This window comes from Phaethon aethereus (assembly GCF_964289735.1).
Source record: "Phaethon aethereus genome assembly, chromosome: 2".
In the NCBI taxonomy this organism is placed as follows: domain Eukaryota; kingdom Metazoa; phylum Chordata; class Aves; order Phaethontiformes; family Phaethontidae; genus Phaethon; species Phaethon aethereus.
Window position 1 is genome coordinate 68,315,417 of NC_138582.1, and position 22,342 is coordinate 68,337,758.

Consider the following 22,342-nt stretch of genomic DNA (forward strand, 5'->3'; position numbering starts at 1 on the left):
AATCTATGAATTCTTTTAGTGCTGGAGATCTTTTCAGTTCATTTTAAAAGAGCTACTGACAGAGCTTGGTGATGCTACTTCTGCAGTAACGCAACAGCAGTTGCATGGAAAAGGTACCACTTGATGTATTTTTTCTAAGAACCCTTCCTTGCCCTCCGGGGTTTCTCTAGGCAATGTGATCCATGATCGCTACCAGCAAATATTTTGGTCTAGCTGTGACTTTATTCATCTATCAAGTTGTGTTTATCTAATAAATAGTAACTACTTGTACGGCTGACATTGTATTTCACAATTCTGTAACAATTCCTATTTCTGACTGCAGTGTGATAGCTGAGCTCCGTAAGGGGTTATTCAATCCCATAAGTGAATGAACCCCTTCCACAAGAGTTACCATCTTAAAATAATTATTGGGAAAAATGAAAGTGTAATCATTAGTCCAATAATGGCTCTAGTGGAAGCCTAAATTAAGTCATATTGCATTTCTGAAAGATTAGATTAGACAAATTAGGCATTTTAGTTTCCTTTAAAAACCTAAGTCTATAGTAGGAGTAAAACAGTGCAGTGCTGGGCATGAAAGGGAAATAACTATCAGTTGTGAAATATCTTTGGATTGTTTAGTAACATTACCATTCACAGCCACGGAATACATTATATTTTATTGTAAACTTCGTCCCTTAGAGAAGTATAAATCTTGAAAGTGTGTCAATACTTGGCAAAGTAAATAGTCTCTGGAGGCAAAAAATGTTTAAGACCATCTATGTAGTATAAGAAGTTGATAGCAATTAAAATCCAAACTGTTTATGTATAAACATGAATTGCAGAGGTAGCTAAAAACTGGCCAGTAAAAGTCTTGTCTGGGTGGAAATTCCAATTGCAAAGGACTGCAAAAAGCAACATCTGAATTTTAAGAACTATTTTTGTACCATACACTTTTTTTCCTTAGGGACAATATTTTGTATGAAATTTTATTACATTAAGGGGCATCTTTTTATTTATTTATTTTCACATTCAGACATTCTTTAAAAAAAAACAAAACCCACCAAACAATGGGTAAAAACAAGATAGCTTAGATAAAATATTGCTTGTATTAGATGAGTACTAAACCAGAATATATTTCAATGCTCAGTTTTCCCCCAAAGTCATACAGAGAAGGATGGGGAATTATTTTAAGTTAATTACTGTAATCATTAATGACAAATATTTTTATAAGTGAATGTTCTTAAAAGCTTTTGTATTACCATGTATTTAAATTGAATTATTAATTGTGTCTCTAATGTGGAAGGCCCTAAGGAAATGGACCATTGTGGGCAGCTTGCACAATTTTATTTTTTTCCAGTATGGTTACAACACTCAAAACTTCAGCAGAATGAAAGCCCAGAGAAAGAGCATCGGGGTGTCCTTCCCTCTGGAAGGGGAAACGGGCTAACTCAGATACTGGGTACCTACTTGCTCATTTGAAAGGAACTTGTTGGTCTTGCTCCAGGTAGACTGTCAGATCTTCTGAGATGGGGAGATCTGCCTTGACTTATCCTTGCACTGTGTCCAGAACAATAGGTCCGCTACTGGCTGCCCTGCATGGTGTACAAACAAGCACTGTACCAACAAGGTGTGCATATTTCCTATTTTTGGTCTAGTGGACACTCTCAGATTGTTGCAATTTGGTCAGTCCTTGAGGAGATGCCAAGACTACAGCTAGAGCTCTGGTTAACGTGGTGGTCGAGAGGATGTTGTGCTGGGCCGTTGGTGGATCCTGCCTCTTCTACCAAGGCTTCCATGACTTTAGGGATCTGCTAATAGGCACCCTGCAGCACCACTTCATATGCTAAATGGAGTCAGAGAAGCTACCTTAAATATGGGGAGGTGTGAAGAGGACACCAACTTCAAATGCAACAGTACCAAAGAAGCTTGAAGCTTAGGGATGCTCTGCCCACAGTGCGTTTTGCTGCAGCAGGCAACAAGGAGCAACCTTCCAGCCAGTTGCTCACAGCAGGAACGGTGCCAAGATGCTGGGTGGAAAGGAGAGGCTGTGGCTGGGAACCTTTGAAAAGAATGATTCAAAAGCCATGTTTGAAAGGGGAATAAAGCTACAAAAAATGTACAAAAAGTGAGATTGGATGCTGTTAAACAGAGCATAATGTACCATGTTTATTTGAAATTAATGATGCTTGCATGCCTTCAAACTGCATTTTAATATTTAAATTCCTGCAAATGTAAATTATTAAAGTGTCCATGAATTATAACCCCCAATCTTCCAAGTTACAGTACTAGAAAATACGAGGGAAAGAGCGCCTAGGTCAGCTAAATAAAGGAAAGACTCTTCCCTTATCATGTTGAATTTCTTCCACTGTAGAAGAAATCCAGAAATCCAACCTCTTTTCCTTCCTGTTCAGCTGTGGGAAAGATATCTCAGGGAAATAAATCTTAGAGTGGAATCCAAATGAGGAGCTGGTATATAACTGAGAGATTTTGGTGTTCCAGACACCAACATCCACTTCTGAGGAGACTGAGTGAATCCACGAGTGGATTAATTCTGGCATTAGGCAGGGAAGAAACACCCATGTCAGGAGTTTCCTCACATGTTCCTCACTTCCAGAGGAGGATCGGTCAGTGATTTCTACATCAATTCCAGAACGCTGAGAGAGAAATGGGCTTTCTTAAGTGCTCCCGGCTTTCTAGCGGAAAAGAGAGACTTGGCTTCCTCCCAAAGACACAGCACTCCTGCAGTGTGCACACACTGTGATGAAACCGTAAGACAAGTAAGACGGTGAGACACCATTTCACTGCAGATAGGTGCTGTACCTTGGGTCTCTCCCCTCCTTTGTTGGGGGAGTCCTTGGGCAAGGGAGTAGTGTTCATGCTGTGGCTTCCAAGGGCAGAGCTACTGATGGGTCCCTCCAGTAACACAAGAGGGAAAGGGAAGCCATAGGAAATAACAAAAATGTTGTGGTAATTTTAAACTTACTGGAGTTTTTCTTACAGTCTCTTCAGAAAGAATTTGTGAGAATTATGCAAAATAAGACAGGAACATCAATAGAGGAAACAGCATCTGAACCACAATGCAGGCATTTATTGTCTCCTTGTGCATTAAATTACCCAATTAATGTTTCCTGTTGCCTTAGCCTGTTCTAATAAGGCTTGACTGTCGCTTATCAGCCCCTAATCTTCTAAATGATGAGCAAGAACTGCAGCTGGATTTACAAGAGCCTTTGGGGCATAATACCAAACTCCCAGAGCACCGAAGATCCATCCTTGGAATTACACTTATTAGGGGTTCTCATTCATTACCATTTACTTCACACAAATATCCACTAATAAGATCAGCTCAGCTTTATTATTTATTATTTATTAAGTACTAATAAAATAGATACACTGGACAACCAATCTCTGTGTATAACACATTCCTCAAAAAATAAGCTTTTTCTTGCCTAAAAATGTCATTTCAGATACCAATACTCCTTCGAGTCAGCCGAGTTTTCCTGCTTTGTGGGCTTATTTTTCCTGAAAGGGTGACCTATAATTTAAAATGTTTTGGGGTAAGAAAAGTGTTTCCAGAGTAACTGAAAGTGATTTTTATGGGCTGCGTGCATGAGTTAACTAATTAGAATAACAACACTGAGAAAGAGTTGTGGCTAATGAACAACTAACAGGGATAAATGATTTTAATAGACAATGGTAGTGTCTTCAGAATGATAGATACTTTCCTGTTGTATGATAAAAAATAAATAAATCTATTTTACTAAGAGAGCCTTCTTATGAACTGTGAGGCCAGTGGGGGGGGGGGGAGGACTAGATTCATTTAGATAAAATGCTATTAAATTGCCTGTATACTGTCCTGTCAGACAACTATCGACCCTATCCCATGGGAGAAATTGATTTCCGTGCAGAGAGCTATGTGCTTTCTGCAGTGTATTGCTTCAGTGCTATGGCTCTGGTAATCACACACTGCTGCCTCTTTTCCTTTCTCTCCCTCTCTGTCTATTTGTTGTGGAAAGATTGATTGGGAGACATGAGGGTTTTAGATTGCCATATTTGTTGTTATTTGACCTTTTCAATTATATGCTGTTAAAAATGTAAATAATTCCTTTGTAGTAATGTACATATGAATTTTCTTAAGTAGTCTGCGAGTAAGGCTTTCAGGAGGAAGCATTTACCTTTGTTCTCCTGTAGACCTATTAGAGCTGACTCAGTTAAGTGAATTCAAATGCAGCTGAGGATGCTCCCTGCTTCAGTAAAGCCATCTAAGCGTTCTCAACACAGCAAGATCTAAAGATGGGAAAAATAATCCAAACTAGTAATGCCAGAATCAAATAAGTGCTGAAAAGTGAAACAATACATGATTAACAATCCTTGCTTTAGTTTGGATTGGTTTTTCTTCTTTTAGGCATAAATACCTTTTGTCAGCTCTTACTAAGGATAGTAATTTTTTAATAAGACAACAACATTTGAGGTCAAGAAATGCAAACATTAAATTTGAAACACAGTTCTAAATCTTCCCCCTCTGCAGGTAAATAAGAAACGAGGTCTTTAATTGTCATGAAATGGCCACACATTGTTTCTTGGATAATACAGCTTCAGCTGACAAAACTGTTTGTCTGACAAGTTATGTATGTGCTTGACTTTTTCTACTATTTCATGTCATTCTTACATGAGTTTCATTGTTATGACTCACTTTAACATCATCAGTGCAAAAGCAGGTGTTTGAATGTCTTCTTGAGGGAGTCTAGGTCCTTGCTGTTCTCTGAGAGCCAAGGCGCATTTGTACATGGGGGGGAATCTCTGAGTGGGAAAAAGCCAGGACAGACCTTCTTGCTCTACCTCATGCCAGTGCTGAGGGCATAGAAGGGAGTAAAGACCTGCTGGTAGATCACAGCTACGTTTTAGTAGTCACAGGCTGCTGCGTTAGCCCTTGGGAGGGAAGTGTAGGATGGCTTAATTAGAGCCACGTACTAGCCCAGATTTAAAGACCAGCAAACTGCTGAGTCCATCTTGGCACTTACGCACCGAGGCTATGCCAAATATCCAGCGTTTCAATGTTTTTGCCTTTATTATGCTGGGTGGATAAAGCTGCAAAAGCAGAATCACTGGTGATCTGTAAAAACCAATAAAGACATGATGCAGCTTCTCCTTTGCCTTTTACTTGTCCACATCCTTTAATCTGTAGTAAATAGACATAAAATGCTGTTCAGTCAAAATCACATTGTCTTACACTGACCTTATGCTCCCTCCCTCCTGTGTAAAGAGATGGCAGAACTGTGATGAAGCCACCATGAGCAGGGAACATTAAGTGCCCTAGAAATATTTTTCTGTGCTCTTGGGCACGTAGCCAGCTCCCTGTACCTATAGCCCCGTAGCTGTTTGGCAAAACTGCCACGGCCTTTTTTAGAGGTGACATGAGGTCACGGGGCAGAGCCCAAGCCGGTAAAGTGCTCCAACGCAGCTCTCGGAGAGGGTGAGCGGCGGCGGGAGAGGAGAGTAACAGCACCCTGCAGTTGGGAGGTTGCTGCCGTAAGAGGGGTCAAGGATGACTATGGAGCCGGTTTGAAAGTGAGAAGGAAAGGGGATTGCTTAATTGGAGGCCATTTTGGTGGGGACAGTGGGCAAGGCAGGCCTGTTATAAGCAGGGACAACCACAACAGAAGAACCAGACAGAAACTTTGTCAGAATAAAACCAGCAGCTTCCCCCTCCCTTCCCTCTTCAGGTGTTGGTGACACTGGGTTACAGGTTGTATCGTTTGTGTCTGGCCAAACCTTTTGCTTTGTGCTTAATGGCAACGGAGGCATGTGTGAAAATCATTGTTGCAGAGAGCTGGCTGAGATCTGGAGCGATGCTAGAGGAGAATAAAGGCAGGCTGGAAGAAAGGCTGAAAATTACATCTAAAATACCATTTCTGAGAGCATGCCACACATTTCTCAGTCAGATCCACAGACTCTTGAGTCTGGTTGTTGTCTGAGTCCTTCAATTTTTTACTCCATAACAGCTTAATTATTTTTTTTTTCTGTCATTTCACCTGGACATGGTGTCCTTCATTCCTTGTCTTTATTTGTTACAGAATACAGCAGCAATATTACAATTAGGTATTTATGGCAGTGGTAACACTTTAGCAGTAGATAGCCAGCACGCAGGCAATGAGCAGGAAAGATTTCACATGCATGCAAGCATGTAAACTACCACTCAAGTCAAGTTAAAATGTGTCTGACCTTAAAAAAACCACGTGTGATGATGTTGCTGCATGTCCTTTGCAGTGAACAAAACAGTTCAGGATCCTTAACTATGAAAGCTAACATATAAATATAAGCTACTACTATTGTGCAAGGAAACCTCTAAATTGGTAATTGTACAGAAATTATGGGGAGAGAGGAAACATCAGTTTCTGTTGAAGTGACGACGCATGATTTGCACATAGCATGCCTGTTCTCAGCAGTGGCACTGGGAGGCACCGAGCTCTGCAAAGGATGTTTCTAGCCCCATATTCACCACTTTTAGGCCTAGGTGTCAGTTCAGGAAAGTATATTTATTGGTCAATCTCTAAAGCAGAAAACTCAAAAATACATGGTTATTGAGTATGTCCTTAATGATCCACTGGAGTCAGCGTGACTTTGCAACAAAGGAAATTCTATTTCAACATATGGAAAAAAGTCTCAACGTGTGAGTGGTGAAACTTTTGAACAGGTTGCCTGGAGAAGCTGTGACATCTGCCTCCTTGGAGATTTTCAGAGCATGACTGGACAAGGACCTGAGCAAAAAAGTCTAACATTAAGGTTAACCCTGCTTCAAGCAGAATGTTGGACTAGATAACTGCCCCCATTTTCTTCACACTAAGGTCTCTTTGAAATTAAATCATTCTATGGTTTTATAACTTCAACTCCTGGTTACATTTAAGCATTTGCCCAAGATAGCGACTTGCTAGGGAGCAGCTCCATCCCATGAAATAGAGATTTTCTTTTACGATAGCCTTTTAATACTTTGCGTAGCAAAATACCTTTCTTGCCCTCTTCATCAGTCTCTCCTCCATGCTAGCACTCCTCCCCTCATCAAATAATTCAATTTAACCTTGCTGCACGTGGAGCAAAGTCACTGTCTTCTCGTGTCCATTGGGGAAGCTGCCTAGGCAGGGGGGAGAAGAACATATCTGAGAGCATGAGGTGCACGGGTACAAACACGTCTCCCAGCTCATGCAGCTGAGATGGGAATGCTTAAGCTGGGTGACAGAAGCTGTTGGAGAAAATCACTGACTGCAGCACCACAAACCCAGTGCCTCTTAACTTCTGGCCTGAAGGTGTGAGATTCTCCCCCTCTGTCTTGGGATGGGGAAAGGGAAGGAGAAGTTGCACTGTGTGGTTTTCTTAGAAATACAGAGGGAGAGAGGTGATAGGGGAGGGAGGATGAGGAGCCAGAAAGGCAGGAGGAAGATGGATGTGTGCGAGAGTGTGCATGTGGGAATTTGTATAGGGAATGGACAACGTTACATGTATATGGGGAAATGTCATCGTATGAGTACATGTGAAGGAAAGGAGTCAGGCGTGTGGGGAACAGCAAGAGGCCTGTCCTAGTTTCAGCCAGGATAAAGTTAATTTTCTCCATAAAAATTAGCTATTAATTGCCAGGCCCCTGTGCTTGCCATGGGTTTGCTTTCCTTATGTATATTAGAGTCTTATGCTCGTTAGTCGCCTGGGCTGGCAGATTGCCGGGGCATCACTGCTTTTTCTGTGCTGCTGTACTGGACAGGCTGGAACTCCAGTGTGGACTCGAGTCAAAGGGACTGTGACCTGTGGATAAGTCCATGTGGGAGCAGGACAGCCCGAAGCGTCTGTGGCCGTGCATAAGCCCATGCCAGAGCAGGTATGTCTCGAAGCATCTGTGGCCATGGTTGTGTCTGTGCCGCAGCAGGTGTACCCCGATGGGATTGTGGCACAAGGATAAGTCCATGCTGGAGAAGGTACATCTCGAAGAGTTTGTGGCTGTGGATAAATCCATGCTGCAGCAGGTACACCGTGAAGTATCAGTGGTTGTGCATGAGGTCATGCTGGAGCACCTCAAAGTGTGTGGCCATGGAGAAGCCCTCGACAGTGCAGGTGTATTCCTGGAGGGACTGGAACTATGAGTGAGGCCACCCTGGAGCAGATTTATCTCTGGAGGCATTGTGGCCCATGGAGGAGGAGGCCATTTTGGAGCAGGTGCACCTCAAAGTGACTGTAACTGTGGATAAGTCTATGCCGCAGCAGATATACCCCTGGAGAGACTGCGGCTCATGGAAGGGACTGCAGTCTGTGGCTAAGTCCAAGCCGGAGCAAGGGCAAGTGAAGGAGTTCATTGCAATGTTAAACCCAATGATCCAGTCCAAAGGGCCCGGGGTGGAGACTGTAATGGAAATACCTTTAAACTGTTGTAACCCATGATTTGAGTTGAATGTTTTAGGAACTACTATAGCAGGAACCACCTGAACCAATGGAGGACAAGCCTTCGGAGAAGCAGTGCAAGTGCAGCAGTGATCTGACCTGAGCTGGCTTTGGTGCCCAGTAACTCCACACAACACACCACCTCACCTGTACTAAGTGACGACCATAAGGGATGGAGCCCAAAGTCACGGACTAAATTATCTCAATGGACATTTCATGGACATTTGTGGACATTTCACGAGCATTTGTGGACATTTCACAGACATTTTACAGGAATGGTCTATGGACTAAGGGGATGATAATCTGTATATTCTATCAAAGGATGGGAAAGGGGGTGGAGGTCAATGAGGTTGTATGGGATAGTGTGGTACTTGAGCATAACGTAAATGGTATGGAATAAGGGGTGGATAATGTCCTGGTTTCAGCCAGGATAGAGTTAATTTTCTCCATAAAAGCTAGTGTGAGGCTATGTTTTGGATTTGGGATGAGAAAATGCTGATTACGTGCTGATGTTTTGAGTTGTCGCTAAGCAGTCAAGGGCAGTCCAGCTTCTCGTGCTGGGCTGCTGGCAAGAAGGCTGGGGGTGCACGGGAAGCTGTGAGGGGGCACAGCCAGGACAGCTGACCCAGGTTGGCCAAAGGGATATTCCATACCATACAACATCATGCTCAGTATATAAAGCTGGGACAAAGAAGAAGGAGGGAAAGGGGGAGACGTTCGGAGTGATGGCATCTGTCTTCCCAAGAAACCGTCATGCGTGATGGAGCCCTGCTTCCTTGGAGATGGCTGAACACCTGCCTGCCCATGGGGAGTGGTGAATGAATTCCTTGTTTTGTTTTGCTTGTGTGCGCGGCTTTTGCTTTATTTATTAAACTGTCTTTATCTCAACCCACGAGTTTCCTCACTTTTACTCTTCTGGTTCTCTCCCCTGCCCCACTGTAGGGGAGTGAGTGAGCGGCTGCGTGGGGCTTAGTTGCTGGCTGGAGATAAACCATGACAGGCCCCAAGTAGTGAGACCTATACTAGAGAAAATGGGCTCTCTTCCTTATCAGTTCTCAGATATCATAAGAAGTTTACAGGAGTAGTTTTGGTCCAATAGTGACAAACCTGACACCTCTCAATAAACAAACAAGGACTTGAAATTAAATTAATGTGAAAGGGACCTTAGCAATAGTAGAGGGATACAAACATCAGTTGTGTCTTCGGATTATGAAATGTCTTGGCACCTGTTCTTATTTGCTTATGTGTATTTTTAATTAAGTAGAATTTCATTTGATAACCCATTAGAACTACATCCAAAAGGAACTGCTGGATGCCCCTTACCAAGTGTTTCTATGCTTCTCTCCCACAACAGGGTGACCTTTGCACTGTGATCACTTATTGTAAAATAAGCAAGCTACCTGTAATTGGCTAGTCTAGTGTTGCTAAACTCAGGATTTTTGCAAGACACCTTTGCAGTCCAAAGTACGTTAGCTTCCATTTATTGGCTTGTGTTCATATGTGCCTGTGCTTCAGAGAACGTTTAATCAAGGATGAAACTGGCCCTTATCCCAGTCCCCACTAATTTAACGCAAGAATACATAATTTTAATAGAAGCTTTATTTTTGCATGTGAAAAAACACTCTGCCTTTCATGTGAGGGACCATGAGAGCAAAGAATGGGAGAAGCTGACAAATGACTCTGTTGCTGAAGGACGAACTGCTTGCAGAGCTTACTTCTGGACTGAGTTTTTTCTTCTATTCAGTGTCTTCCTCCTTTGCCACCCATTGCTAAGGACAAATACAAAGAAATGTGTGAGAACAACTTAAAGCAAAGTTGCAGGGAAACATACAGAATAGATGAGCGTTGGTTACAAATGTTCCCAGGTCAGAGACCAAAGGTCTGTGTTACACTTTGAAAGACACTTTTTGAAATTAAGAACTTCAATCCTGTCTCCAATTCTCTGCCAAACCCCATAGGATCCCACTACCATAATTAGCATCCTTACTGACACATTCAGGTATAGCCTAGTCTTCCTCATACCTTGCTTTGGTTTACCTAGATGTGGGCTGCATTAACATGTCAGGGTGATGAAGAAAACTTGTGGTGTTCTCTGCTTTGAGCTGGTTAAGTGCAGGTAGATCCCTCTGCTTTTGACCTAATGAATTTCCTTTAAAGGAAAGCTAAGCTCTTCTAAAAGGTCACAACAAGTGGACTAATGATTCCTGTCCGTCAGTCTGATAACTGCATTCTCATGTTTCACTGTTTCCTCCCACTTAATCTGTTTTGTATGTTCAAATGTGAAGCTCTTGGTTTGGTCCTGAATTTGTGTTTGAAAAAGAATTAATGAACTTTCACTGTGGTGCCAATGAAAGCATAACCTAAACTTCCACTGGCCTTTTTTCTGTCATTATGTCTTTCAGATTTCTGTATCTGCTATCCACCCACATCTTTGCAACTTTGTGGCATAGTTATTTCCACTAATTTCCTAGTTTCAACCTCCCACCAAGTAGAAAGCAACACACAGGAGAAATGTTGCTTCAAGTACAACAACGCAGCCATTTCTCTTATTTACAACCCTTCACCTAGTAAATGCACGCTTGAGCTGAAATACTGCTGGCTTCTCAAAAGTCATCTGTTAATTCATCTTTATTAGGAAGACTCTCACTTACAGATGGACTGGACTGTGGAAGTTGTACCGCCCCTGGGAGTTTCACCTCCGTGAGATCTGGCCTCCTGGGACATCATCTGAGAGGCTTGGGATCCACTGGAGATCCCACTGTTGGTAAAACCTGATGAATGGGCTGAGCTTCTGGCACCTAGAACAGTTAAAAAGGAGATGTTATTGACTGGAAGAAATTTTACAGAATAATTATAAACTACCGTATTTTAAAAAAATTCAAGGCTAGCAAATGTATCACAAGACAAGGAGACTGCTGGTTACTTGACTTGTTCCATCAGTATACCGCTTTTTAGCTACCACCTTGGGGAAAGGACATTTGCAGTGTTTTGTGGATGTTCCCAGAACACAAAGAAAATCTACGACTCTTGCACAGACTGGTTTTGATAAAATTGGATCTCCAAAAGTTTCAGCACAGTTTGTCTCTGCTGAAATTGCAATTTTCTGAGGAGCTGCCCAAGGATTGTGGAACAGACTCCTACAGTAACTAAGGATTGTTGTAGACCTCACCACTTACTGTTACAGGTGACAGATATGTTCCTCTCACTTCACTTTCCATAGCATAAACCTACACATAACAGATAGTTGTAAAATTCAAACACAGCAAGCTGTGGTAGCCAGTGGCCAATTTATATGTATATCTCTGTCTCAGTATAAATAAGCCCCAAGAAAAGTATTCCATTGCAAACTCTCCTTCTCCTGGGGGAGCAGTAAAGCATTAGCGACGACAAATGTTAGTGATAAAGCTTAAAGCATTCCTGGAGGATGCTCAAATATTTTGGTGATGAGCTTGTTATAACATCTTCTGTAAAGTGATACTGAACAATACTCATGCCCTGCTGCAGAATCAGCCGCTCCTTCGAGCATGTTTGTTCTGGGGGGAGGAAGGGTTACAGTCTGAATGAAAAGGTTAAGAAGATGTGTTTGAAGAGCAAGAGACTTCAGTGAGCACCTGCAGAAATGAAATCAGGCCCTTTTAGCTCTCAATCAGGCAAAGAATGTGTGGCAAGCTCTCTTGCTGCAGGGAGCCAAAGCTTACACCTGTCTTGGCAATGCTACAGGGCTAGCATTTTTCACATGGATAAAAGCTCTGTTGGAGTATCTCCTGTAGGCATGGCTAAGCTTGAGTCATGCAGATTTCTCTTCACCAAAATAGTGGTTTTCATAAAAGCCCATAGTTGATAGAGAAATTACAAGAATAAAACTAGGTGTTAACTGATTAGTTTGCTTCTCTCTCTTCTAAAGATTCTCAATACAAGCCTTCAGTCTTTTAGCATAGAAACTGCAACTTCATGCTCCCTATATGGTACCACTGCTGAAGTTTGCCACTGGTTATGGGTGTGCTGAGTATTGCTGTACCACCCTTATCTGTAACAGAAGGCAAGATGGTGCAGCTAGACTCTGCTCTAGTGTACGATTAGACTAAGTAACTGGCACCTCCTGTGTACCAGGATCTTTGCTGCTAATGCAGCGTGGTGCCTGAGAGAGGCTGTTCCTGCTCTTTGCTCTCTCGGTCCTTCTCTCCTGACTATCTCATATTCTGTCCCTCTGCTGCTACCACCCCTTAAGTTCTTTGCTATTGCATATCCCATAAATGCTGTATTCAGTAACCTAAACTCACTGATCAAATCATAGAGAGTAAAAGTTAAAAAATGCCTCACAGAAGTCACATGCAGTATCTCTCTATGTCACTTATTCCTTCATTGCTATGAACAATGTTGGCAGCAACGTAAATCATACCTTAAAAAAAAACCCAACAAACTTATTTCCTCTCAATCAAGCTTAACGCATTTTTTACTATTAAAAGATGCCCCAAATCTGCACCCTGGCCATCTCACCTGGCCAACCACCCACTTTACAGCTGGAAGAGTCAGGTTCGGCTCCATCCTTCAGTAGACTTCTAGCTGCTTACTATAAAAGGAGTAGACCAGCAGTTGATCAATATGGCAGAGATCTCCTCCTATAACCAGCCTGCTGGTTAGCACACTCCCGACATGTGGGAGATGTGGTTCCAAGACCCCTAAGGCAAAAAGGGTTTTGAAGCCTTTATCGAAGGTTAGTGAGCTAACTACTGTGCTGCTGGGTGAGGCAGGATTACATGGGGCACTCTCTTCTGTGGAGTTATGCCTGTGAAATCAGGTCACACAGGCAGGACTGGCAGGGAGAATCATTATGCATGAAACCCATGGGATCTGGGGTTAAACAAGTGCCAAGCTGCTTAGAGTCGTCAGGGCAGGGATTGCTCTGTGCATGCAACGGAAAAGCAAGCACCTGCAGGGCTAGCTCATCTGAAAGCCAGCTATGCCTAATTTTAGTATTTAGATACATACCGTCAAGGATGTGTATATATTCCCTTTGTGAATTCAGCTCTTGGACTGCAGCTAATTTCCCTCTGCTATAGTGTTTGCATAAGGTTTTACGTATGGATGTGTGTGGGTAAAGAGCAAGGGAAATCTGGTGATTTATATTAAATGTAGGTACACAGATCATGTTCTTGCATAAGTGTATTATTGCTTATTACTACCATGACTTTCTGTATTATTGATGATTCCAAGCAGAATGGAGAGGTAACACAAACTTCAAATAAACACTGTCCTGAATCTCATGAATACCACATATGTATGTGTACATTCATGCATATGTACGTATGCAGAAAACACCCTTAATAGCATCCCACTCATGCAGTTAAATATAAGAATCTTTTGTCTTCAGTGGAATACAGGAATGCAGAAGAGAAGAGATTACTTGGTAAGCTTATTTTCAAAGAAAAAAATATATTGTTTGGCCCTATGCACTAAACCAGAAAACCACACACACACACAAAATTGCTCATACCCATTTCTTGGAGAGTAGCAGTAGGGCCTCCAGAATGCACGCCTCCCCCAGATGCTCTTGCTTCCTGCGACATCATCGACGAAGCAAGCGATCCTCCTGTGATCCCGGAGGAAGTAAAACCAGCTTTGTGGATGTTTTGGTCAGACATTTCTTTTTTTGATGGTGTGGAATCCACTGAAGTGTTGTGAGCATCAGCCAGTCTTTTTATATGCTCCCTAGCTAACAGCAAAGAAATGAAACTGCTACCATGAACAGAAAGAAAAGAAACCAAAACTTATCCTCAGCCAGGAAATGAAACTGAACTTTATGAACATACCCTTTTATTGATGTTGTCAGGGTGAAATTTAGGCAAACTAACTGATTTCCTCTTATGATACTAAAACAAATTAGTAGCCTATGAATCATTGATTGGCAACTGATATGGCTGAGAACTTTGCTTCTTCCTTCTTTTGCACTCCATTGTACTGAACTGCATCTGTAGAAGATAGCCCCTCATTTTAAAAATTAATACAACTCTGAGTAATGACAATAGACAAAAAGGCAGTATAGTGATGGTCATGTGGAAAGGGCAACCTGAGTTGGTTATAGCACCCAGAGGTCAGCTGTGATACAGCTACCCCCAAAAAAACTGGTTTACAGAGAGCTGAAAATCAGAACTCAATTAACAACGGATGGTTGAAATTAATTTCTTTATGGAAGGAACTGTTAGGGGACCTTGCGTCATACGAGCAGATTGGCACAGATGTTTTCTTCTTCCTCATGCAAATCCTGCTAAAGCAGAGCCTCCATCTTTAATGAACAGGCCTTTGCAAATGGCACACACTCCTTTATTGCAGTATTTCTTAGCCGGTAGTTCAAATAAGGCTGTTTAAAAATCCATGGGCCTCCTCCCTTAGGTAAAGAGGAATTTCTGATTAGGTCGCACTACCACAGGGATGGTTCTCAAAGTGGAAATATGCAGAATAAAAATATAGCATCTATATCTTGTACACGGTGGGTTATAGCACAAAGAACACAAAGTCCGTCCTTCTCTTTGGCACTGAGGCACCGGGCTCCGGAGCGGAGGATGGTGCTGGGGGACCCTTCCTCAAGCAGCAAAACCACGAAGGCGAAAGCGCAGGGAGAGGGCGGGGGCCCCAGCCCCGCCCCGAGCCAGCAGAGCGGGTTCCTGGCGAGCGGCAGCTCTGGCTCAGCGTCAGAGGGTGACAAGAGTGGCGGCGGCCAAAGCCCCTTACGTACAAGAGCAGCCGTGACCCAGGCGTGGCGTTGCAGTTTGTGCTGTCCCCCCAGCCCCGGCACTAGAGGCTCTCGACGAGTGGCCATCTCCCTCCCAGAAGAGACCCAGCCATGGTCTCCACTTGGCCGAAAGCCATCGCCAGAAGGCATGTGGCGACCCAGACAGAGCTCCCACACAAACACGCGGCTGTCCAGGTGTCCGGCTGCAGGGAGGGCCTGAGCCTGTCACTTGTGCCAGAGACCAGCAGAGACACCACCTGCGTGTGGTGTGACCGGGTGAGCGACTGCTCAGCCTGGGGCAGGGCTGAAAGAGGAAGTGGAGAGGCTGAGGAGCATCAGGGGACATGAGAGGGAGGCAGATGGAGCCACACCCGGCCATCCCTGAGGCAGAGGCAGCTGGTGGAGGCTCCACAAGCAGCAGGGGATTCCCTGCCCTGCTGCTGCCAGGCAGAAGGAGAAGACCTAAAAGACGGGCAGAAATGGAAGCAGGTCTCTGCTTGGAGCGGCAGGCAAATCCCCTCCTGGCCCCCCTCATCGTCCCAGATGCCCTTACATAACAGATATGGGGCTCTGGAACATGAGGGACAGGCACATGAGGATGCAGATGAAGGCCCATCCAGGGGGTAGCCCAGGGCGAGTCAGCCAGCCCCACGCATTACAACTACCTCTGTTAAGAAAAAAAGGAGGGTAACTGTTGTAGGTGAGTCCCTTCTGAGGGGTACAGAGGGCCCAATATGTCAACCAGACCCAACTCACAGGGAAGTTTGCTGCCTCCCTGGGGCCCAGGTGAGAGATGTCACCAGGAAACTCCCTGGTCTTGTTCGGCCCACTGATTACTACCCACTGTTGGTCCTACAGGTTGGCAGTGATGGGGTTGTGCAAAGAAGTCTAAAAGTGATTGAAAGGGACTTCAGAGCACTGGGGCAACTGGTTGATGGAGCAGGAACACAGGTAGTGTTTTCCTCGATCCCTTCAGTGGCAGGGAGGAACACTGACAGGAACAGGAAAACACACCTGGTTAACACGTGGCTCAGAGGCTGGTGCCATCAGACGAATTTTCTTTTTTTTGACCATGGGGAGGTTTACATGTCATTGGGCCTGCTAGCAGCAGATGGCGTTTAGCTATGTCTAAGGGGGAAGAGGATTCATGCTCAAGAGTTGGCAGGCCTCACCGAGGGGGCTTTAAACTAAGTTCAAAGCGGGGAGGAGATAAAACCAGGCTCACTAGAGATGAGCCTAGGGTGGCATGCCAGAGTTGGGGGTGAAATGGATAGCCCAGCTCAAATGCATCTACACCAATGCACACAGCATGGGCAGCAAACAGGAGGAGCTGGAAGCCATTGTGCAGCGGGACAGCTGTGACTTAGTCGCCATCACAGAAACATGGCGGGATGACTCATGACTGGAGGGCTGCAGTGGATGGCTACAAGCTCTTCAGAAGGGATAGGCAAGGAAGGAGAGGCGGTGGGGTGGCTCTGTATGTTAGCGTTTTGATTGTATAGAGCTTAATGATTGTGATGACAAGGTCGAGTGCTTATGGGTAAGGATGAGGGGTAAGGCAAACAAGGCAGATATCCTGCTGGGAGTCTGTTACAGACAACCCAACCAGGATGAAGAGGCAGAGAAAGCATTCTACAAGTAACTGGCATATGTCTCACAATCACTAGCCCTTGTTCTTGTGGGGGACTTCAACTTACCGGACATCTCCTGGAAATACAACACAGCAGAGAGGAAACAGTCTAGGAGGTTCCTGGAGTGTGTGGAAGATAACTTCCTGACACAGCTGGTAAGTGAGCCCACCAGGGGAGGTGCCCCGCTTGACCTGCTCTTTAAAAACAGAGAAAGACTTGTGGGAGCTATGAAGGTGAGAAGGACAGCTGACAGGCTGAACATGAGCCAGCAGTGTGCCCAGGTGGCCAAGAAGGCCAACAGCATCCTGGCCTGTATCAGAAATGGTGTGGCCAGCAGCAGTAGGAACGTGATCGTGCCCCTGTACTTGGCACTGGTGAGGCTGCGCCTTGAATACTGTGTTCAGTTTTGGGTCCCTCACTACAAGAAGGACATTGAGGTGCTGGAGTGTGTCCAGAGAAGGGCAACAAAGCTGGTGAGGGGTTTGGAGAACAAGTCTTATCAGGAGTGGCTGAGGGAACTGAGGTTGTTTAGCCTGGAAAAGAGGAGGCTGAGGGGGGACCTCATCACTCTATACAACTGCCTGAAAGGAGGTTGTAGAAAGGTGGGTGTTGGTCTCTTCTTCCAAGTAGCTAGTGATAGAACAAGAGGAAATGGCCTCAAGTTGTGCCAGGGGAGGTTTAGACTGGATATTAGGGAAAATTTCTTCACTGAAAGTGTTGTCAAGCATTGCACCAGGCTGCCCAGGGAGGTGGTATAGTCACCATCCCTGGTGGTGTTCCAAAAAAGTGTAGACGTGGCACTTCAGGACATGGTTTAGTGGACATGGTGGTGTTGGGTTGACGGTTGGACGTGATGATCTCAGAGGTCTTTTCCAACCTTAATGATTCTATGATTCTGTGATTCTTCTCTGTGCTGTTAATCTGAGCATTGGGATATCTGGCCCATGTACCCCTGGGCAGCACTGCTCTTCTAACTCTTTTCTTTCATTCAATTTTTCTTTAGCTCATGTACGTTAGTTTTCTTTAATTCTAATGTTTGTTGTTTTTATTTTCTACTCTGCTTGCATTAGGGCTTCTGTAATTATGATGCATCTTTACCCCCATGATTTCTCAAGTCTCTCATTTATCATTTTGAATTACTTAATATTATGAAATATGTAAAGCTGCAGCTTAAATGCAAGTAAAATTGTATGTAAGAATAGGACAATGAATGCTATAGGCCCTCTTTAAAGTGACAATAAAACCAAAAATGCCACTTTTTGCATATTGCTACAGATCCTTCAAAACTGCTAAAATCTTTTGTTGCTTTGTTAATATCATTTATTTAATATTCCTAACAGCCCATCAGGAAATGCTGATGAAGTCTGGCAAAGCCACAGGGAATGAAGGCCTCACAAAGTTGCAGAGACTCTATATGTGATGACCTTTTACTCAATCCTAAAACACAATTCAGAATGGCTACGCACAAAGTTGTTTAACTAAAAAGAGCTAAAATTATATAAAATAAAAGTTTTATTGCAAGCAAAGTGCATCAAGGCAATTCATGATTGGCAGAGACATCAGTGAATAAGCAGGGAAAAGAGAAATTAATAGTAGTCTCATAAAAACAAGGCAAAGAAACTCAGTGTATTAAGGAGAGGAGAGCCACCAAAGGGATTCAAGGGAAGCCTTTGTTTACAACTGTGCCATGGACCTAGTTAGCAAGGACGTGGCTCTAAAATCTGCTATGTGGTTGTAGTGAGTTGGATGAGGAACATGTGAGTAGGCACAGATGACACAGTGCTAAAAACAGCCGAGCTCTGCCTATCTTCATGCTTTTGTTACTGTAGTGGCACGGCAAATGTAAGTTATGGAGAAGTTCTGACCTGGAAGGGGTTTGCTTTTACTTGTTTTCAGCTTATTATGAAAACTTGGGACAATCTCTTGTATGAAAATGAATGAAAACAAGGTCAATCCCTTGCACCTGTGTCAGGGCTGAGTCTGCAATTAGATCCTTACAGCCCTGGCCAGCCTCCCCTGGGTCTTCAGTCCCTGCCTGAGCAATGCTGCAGGTGCACCTGCCTGCAGCTCCATCACAGCCATACGTCATTGATCCAGACTGAGTTGCATCCTGTCTTCATGGCATAACCTTGGACCTGCCTAGTTAGCAAGGATAGACTTGCCCATCAGTCACTGGACTGTGACTGACCCTGGATACCATCACCAGACCTGAACCTGATTTGCTAACTCACATTTCTGGCCTGACCTTGGACTTGCCTCATCACTACAAACTTGCCTGATGATTTGGACTCTTGGTTTAACCTGCCTATCACCTCTGGGTCTGCTGTGCTCACCTTGCTTGGGGTGGGAGGACAGGGCCTTGCTGTGTCCTGGCAACATGTGGCATGACCATGACCTCCAGCTTGAAAAGACCCAATGTCACTGCTGAAGTGGGATTGGGAACAAGAACTCAGTCCTTGAGCCTGCAGCTTCCAGAGGTCCTCTCCCTCCACCGATTCATCCAGAAAGACATACTTCTCATCTGCTGGCTTTGTGTGAGACTTTTTCCTAAATGGTCCCCTACCTCTTTTTGCTTTGTTTTACTGGTATTTCTGATTAGAAAGTGTAACTTCCAGAATGTTAGGCAAATGTAGTTGATGTCCAGCTGAGTTTGCAGGGAGCCTGGCACAGAAGCACTAAGGCAGTTGTAAGTCTTTGTAAACTGTTTGCCAAAAATCCAAGCAGTGATAACTTAAGAGCCAAACTGATGCAGCTTCTAGTTAAAGTATGGAAGGAAAGAGAAAATAACTCATTTTTATCACCGAGCCTGACATTCTAACAGTAAATTTTATCTAGGAGAATTCTGTGTAATTTCCCCACTCCAGACTCTAAAAATCTGAGGGGAGGAGATGGGTGGTGTCAGCTGACCTGAAAAGCATCCAGTGGCGCTTCCAAGCCTCAGACAACAGAGTCAAAGCCAACAGTACAACTGCCTTAATTTTCAGTGTCACCACAATTTCAGTAGTCTTAGGTGCTAAAGCTTTTATACACGTAGCGAACATAGTCTGATGTTTAACTCTCTAAGTTTCAGGTTCCAATGAAATCCTTAGGTGTCAAAAATCATGTGCTGTCCAGTCCATGTGCTCTTTGAAAGGAATTGGAAAACTAGACGCCTGATTGGAAGTACTCTGAAAATTTGAGCTGTGGGCATCCTTCCCTTCTTCAGTTAAAAAAAAAGCAAAAAAAGCAAAAAAGCATGCTAAGCTGAAAACAGCAAACAAACCAACACAAACAGATGTGCATGCAACTCTTCTGTATTTTGCTTGGGAATGACCTCATTCACTTGTGTCTGTGGATATAATCTGCTGTGTCTCTTTGGAATGTTTTCCTTGAAGTCAGTTCTCACTAGTGTGCCACTTGGAGATATTTTCCTCATAATGAAGCTGAGCAGCTGATCACAGACATTAATCTCTGCATAGACTTCTTTTGGTAGTCACCTTTTTCATTCCAATAACATGTTCATTGAAGTCACTTTTTCATAAACATTTTCCCATAAACCTCTGTTTCAAAAGAGATTATTCAAACAGCTTTTAAACAATTACTCTTTTGAAGGGTCTAATTGAAGGAAATAAACCTGTAGAGAATCTGACTGAACCAAAGATCTTCAGCATCCAAGATTATCTATCTGTCACCCTGTGACCTATTTCCTTCACACTACTTTTTAATTTTTGTAGCAATTATAGTGTATATGGATAATACCTATTAGCATATTTATGGTCATTGCTTCATATTTATTGTCTGCACAACTCATTAATCTTCATCTAGTGTGTGAGGCTGACAGCTCAATCTATTTTGCAATCTCTGGGCAGCAGCCATATCCAAAAAGCTTTTGTTTCCCTGTAAATAAACTGTGTTCAGGACCAGAGGACAATGGTACATCATGCAGTGATTGACACAAGCCATGGCTGCTAATCAAAAGTAGATTTTATTACCAGCTGAGTCAAGTGCATTATGGGGCCATTGTTCTAGTGCTGTCAGGGCAAGAGCATACGTAGTCAGTCACCTTCTCAAGATGGGTTGATTGTTCTCCAAGATTAGACAGAGTTGCCTTATTATCCATCCCAGACAACAAGGCATCTCACCCAAACAGACGCCTTTACAGAAACTGCCTGTACATTGAATTGATTTGAATTGCTAATGCATAATCTGTCCAGCACAGATGTGCAATGAATATTTGGATGTTGTTTTGCATGTCAGTTGAGAAGGCTGAATGATGAGGTGATGATCATTCAGTGATGGGTACTGGACATTTGCCAACAATTGAGTTTGAGCACTTTCCCTGACAGTAATCAGATCAGCTTCCAAAACGTCTTTTCTTCAATTCACTGACAATTTATGTTAGAAGATAATGCAACTCTCTCACAGTTAACACAGTTGGAAGCAATTTGCATTTTTTTCATATAATTAAATTTTTCATTTCACCCAAAGAAATACATACAAGCTGCATATAACTGATATACATATTCCAAGACACTTCCAAAGTAGCCCCACTTGAATAAGAGGCCATCTAGATAAGTAAAAAATGTTGAAACTCTCCATAATACAGGTGACACTAGTTTAGTCAGTTATTAAGCTACATTTATGGTGAAAAATTAGGAACCTTGTTGTCAAACTGTATTAGGTAATTCTCAAAAAAAATCAATTAATGTAATAAACATTTAACACATGACCATAGCCATGCTTAGAGTAGGTCAGCAAACACAATATTCTGATTTAAAAATTTTCAGTCTCTGCCGGAATTTACATAGTATATAATGGGAATAGAAATTAACCCTGCAACACTGATATTATGACATCAAGGGACAGATATGAGCTCACACAGTGACACCAAATGATTCATGTGGATGTGAAATAGGTCTTTATGTAGTCATAATCATAGAATCATACAAAAATTTAGGTTGGAAGGAAGCTCTGGAGATCATCCTGTCCAGCCAGGGTCTTACCCTGTTACTGGGTTGAGTTCTAAGTATCTCCAAGGATGGAGATTCCACATTCTCTTTGGACAACTTGCTCCAGTATTTGACCACCCCTACAGTGTTTTTTTTCCAGAGTTCTGCAGCTTATGTTTGTTGTCCTTTCTCTGTTCACCTCTGAGGAGATTCTCCATCTTCTTTATATCCCTCATTATTTTGGATCTGAAAAGCAGAGTTAAAACCCTACCTTTAGGACATAAGCAGCTAAAGAGCCACTGATAGCTTAGAAAATCAAGGGCTCATGGGAACACTTCCGATACCTAAAAAATTTTATCTTCTAACTTTATTTAGGTATGTGTCTAGTGTATCTCTAATCATACAGTGAAACATTTCCCTCAGAAATAAATAATAATGTTTCTCAAGAACTTCTAGAGCTCTTTTAGAATATACATTAATTAATGCAGGTTTGTCATCTGTCTCTCTAAGGTGAGTACTCATGAGTGTGTGGTGGAGGGAAGAATCATTTCCTTTAACTTGCCAGTCTTCCTACTAGTGAAATTTACTATAGCTAGGAAAAGTTTAGACCTCAAATGGAGTTAGATAGCAAAATCTTACCAGATGTCCACTTCATA